The following is a 4,389-nucleotide window of genomic DNA, read 5'->3' on the forward strand; positions in this document are numbered from 1 at the left end:
GACCATGGTCCCGTCCACGAAACTGATGACGCCGGGTATCCTGCCGAACAGCCTGAAGCCCTTCTCCGCGTCGAACCTCTCGCTCGGCGTCTCGGGGAAGTGGATCCAGCCACGCTGGACCCCGAGACGACGCACGATAGCGACGGACACGGCGCGGACCGCAACGCTGACAGTCTTATGGTCCCGCGCTACGTGTTCGTCGCTCGCCACCATGCCTTGGAAGCTCCCCGTGCCGTAGAAGCGCAGTGCACACAACACTTGAAGCTCCACAGTCATGACCGTCCACGAGGTACGCACTCTCCCCACCTCCGGTTCCTCGCGAAGTTCGTCGCACAACCACCGCACCACGATCTTGGGCAGGCGGCATTGCTTCCAAAAGATCTCCTACGCGAGCTCGAATGCATCGCGGTGTTCCCGATACAGCCTTTCTGGCGAAAAAAAAAGCTCTATTAAAGAAAAAGACGAATTGACGAGACGGCGACGCCTCGCCGCCGAACACATGCTGCCAATGACACCTAGTTCCGAGCAAGTACCTTTTGAAACGTACTCGGTACAAAACGAAACGTCATTTTGTTGTCACGTCCGGTAGCCGACTCCGCCCAGTTTTGCCGACTCCGCCCACATTTTTCTAGGGAAATTACGTCACTTTTGTTTCCAACCAATCAGACGTGATGACGTCACTTCCGTGTACTAAAAAAAGGTACATGTACAATGTCGAACCTAGCTATCCTGGGGTGCTATTCTGGTCACAAACGGTCACGTTCGTGTTTCTCGAAAACTCCTCCCCCCTACGAACCGCGCGCTTCTATTGGCCACAACCCGCGTGATAATTCCACGCGGTTCCCATGGGCACGTTCGCGAAACACGACAGCAATTGTTTGCCGTAACTGTCACTCTTCGAGCTCGGACCGTGACGACAAAGTGACATATGACCACGTCCGACCTACGTAGCACATAGCGGAAGTCGCGTCACTAGATTAACTGCGGTATTACTCGACACACCCTACTCTCTGTTTCACTATGAGTGCGAGCTAGAGCGGGTGTAGGAGCTACAAGAACGTGCTCCGGGCTTTCAACGTCCCTGTCGAGCAGGCGCGCTTGCGCAGTGCAAGCCAACGTTCCTGCAAGATCGTTCGGGGTGATGCGCTCGTGCTTTTAACCTCTCTTTCTATTGCCCGAAGGGGAAAAAGCTTTGGGCAGGATTCTAGAGCGTAGAAAATGGCGGCGATGCTTGTTCCTCAACGATGGCTCGACCAACGCGTACAATGACGGGTTTTCCGCGAGCACCCGGTTGCCTTCGCGATGCACGACGACTGTTTCTGACGACAATACCGCTTGTCGAAAAGCACCGTGTGATCGCAGTGTGACAACGAGAGACGGCGACGATGAGAGATGATGACCGTCGAGCAGCAGCAGACTAATTGAATCACACTGAGATTTTTCGCAACGGGAAACTACAAGGGCGCGGTTGCCCCCGATGATCACATAGCTAATGCCCAGTGGATGGTGATCAGAGCCGTGACGGCCGTCATGAGTATCGCTGTCAACCGGCTGGGAAGAGACGGTTGGGTCGACAAAACCCCGGACCGAGGCAGGCATGTGCGAAAGAAGGCTTTCGTCGCCGCCATGACAAGCACACCGACGTCGTTGGGTGCGTTGACTAAACTTACACTCTAACTAAACCTTCGTCACCGTCATCATGGGTCTGAAGGAGACCGTCACCATTCTGAAGGACTCCAGCACTTTGCCGCAAACACCATTTTGCCATTAACAACATGGTGGTAAGTTGACGTTTAAACTTCAGGGTTTCTACCGCTTCGAAGTTAGTGCACGCTTAAAACCTATGTCTTCAGTTGACAATTTGTTGCGGTCTGTAGCTACTGTCAGTAACGCAATAAAATCTGGATGGGTTGCAGATGGCATTTTGTTGTATCAATTAGATATTTTACCTTTTCACGATAAGCTGCCGGAATTACAACCCAGTCATCGGAAAGTCATAAGAACACTTTTCGATGCCCTGCAATAAGCTACGAACAGGTCCGTCCTAAAATGTATCGTTACTTGTCTAGACAGCAGCAGTTTAGTCTGACAGAGTATGGTAACATTGTTACTCACTGTAGACGAGAAATTTAGCCAGTGTCTTGTGGATGGTTGTCATCTTCGTGACCAAAAAAAACAATAAAAATAGAATTGTCCTACATTCAACACACGTGTGTTTAATGTAAAGGTTATCATACAAATTAAAAAGATTGCCGTTTCAAAAGTGACAGTAACTCGTTGAAATTAAAGAGTAGTATGAGCTGGATTTTTGAAATTTGCCTGCGGTGCAGAGCAAATACGCACTGTTGGCTTATCACCCTCAAGCATAAACGACAAGCGGAGGCAGAGTAGATTTGTGAAGGAAAAGCGAGCATATGTACTAAAGAAAGAACTGCTACGTAACGTGAAGAATGTCAGCAACTATCTTGCCATTCTGGTACGAGCTCAGTGGCTATGCACATGCTTATAACAGCCTGTGAATGTAGGATGCTCCCCTTATGTGGCAAAGCCAGAGGGGGGGGGGGGGGGGGTTTAAGGGGCTTCGCTCTTTCCCTCCCCAAATCCGGCGGGCCCTAGAATATACACACAAATTCCGACACCATCCCACCCGCACCCCAAGTCACGAAAATCCCAGCCACCTCAACCCCCCTCCATCCTCACCCCCGTTGAAGTTCCTGGCTACGCCACTACTGTCAACAGCACTCAATAGATAGTCAAGATTATCAAGATAAACGAAATTTATTTTACTTTATGCACCATATAGGCAGTGTTTTTGTCTTTATATGCATGCAGCTAAAGCACACACTGTAGACAACACTTGTGTGAAGCCTGCGTTCACAATGCAGACCCCGTCAAACTTTCAAGGCGTTAACGAATTCCACAAATTAAATTTTCAACGAAACGAATTCGTTTTGCAAAACGCTGGCAAACTTACGTTGCGTTTTACATCATTCACCTTTGTCGTCCGATGAATCAGTAGTTAGCACTACACAAACCTCAATGAGCTTGTCGTTTGTTTTCTTGCCGTTGGGGCGATCGCTGGCGGTCGTGGCGACGGCAAAATTCTTTCTCAGACTGTTGGCTGCTGCCTCCGTGCTCGCGGAAACGTGGTTCCCTCTGTGTCAAGGTGAGGTTTTGAATCTTAATGCACGGCAACGCTGAATAAAGGTGTATTACCGTCTTCATAATCTCAGCAACGCTACCGTACGAGCCACAACAACACCACCACTTTCAAGCTTCATAACACCGGCACAAATAGAAGCCAAGTCTTGCATCTCGCCAAGCGTTACATCGGAGACGTTAAACGCCAGCTCACTGTGCTCTCCGACCCGGTCCTGCCGCCGAATGGGCTCATCCAACAGCACGAAAGCATTCGTGTGCGCGTTGACCGAGTGACCAATCGCATGTCAAACCCCAGCCGCGGTCGATCCGACGAGCATCGCGGCCATGTTCTTTCGAGTTTAACTCGCCAAGGGTACGGTTGTCGAGCTAAAACAATGTAAATAGTCCCGTGCATTCTTGTTCTTACGTCATTTTGTCGTCACAACCCGAACTCGAAAAATGACTGTTAGCGACAAACGGAGGCTTTCTAGTTTCACGAACGTTTCCATGAAAAAGAGCGTTGAATCGTCACGCGCAATGAAGCCATTGGAATAACGAGGTAGTACCTATGTAGGGACGTGTAAAAACGTAAAAGCCGTTTTCTTTTTTTTTTTTTTTTTTTTTTTGCACGAGTTTTTCTGCAAATATAAAAATAAGTAAAAAAGACTGCCCGAGATTATGCGGTCGCGTCCATTTATTCAGCGCCGAAAGAGAAGAGCATGGCTTATGGGGACTACCGTCGTAATCACTGCGGTGAGCAAAGCGAGCAAAGCATTATTAAAACTGCACGAAGAAACTTTCCTGCGTCATCCACAGCATGTTCACAACCGGTACACTCTGCGTCGATCTCATGACTAGTCATATATTACCACAGAGTCGTCGTCAGCTCTGTATCCATTTGGAGTCTCCTTCACAGGCGAACAGGAAATTTCATTTGCAGCTTATGTTCACGGCGGCTTCACAAAGGATGGTCGGTGTCGCAGCGTACCTTTACATAATATTTTCTTCTAGTAATGCCATCCGTATCGTGCAGAAACAGGGAAAGCAACCACTCAAGCGAGACAGAAACACCACAAGGTCGTTTCCGCGGTTTTAGCCATGTTTGTTTTCAAAGACCGTAGCGAAAGACTTCGAGAGAAAAAGCTGAGATATCTTAGCTAAATTTACTTTACGTCATAATTATTGAAATAATCTTCCGTATTTTATAATAGAATAATATTATTTTTCTCTGTTTCCTTCCATTTTCCG

This window comes from Ixodes scapularis, unplaced genomic scaffold (genome assembly GCF_016920785.2).
Source record: "Ixodes scapularis isolate PalLabHiFi unplaced genomic scaffold, ASM1692078v2 PGA_scaffold1__304_contigs__length_218370807, whole genome shotgun sequence".
Taxonomy (NCBI): domain Eukaryota; kingdom Metazoa; phylum Arthropoda; class Arachnida; order Ixodida; family Ixodidae; genus Ixodes; species Ixodes scapularis.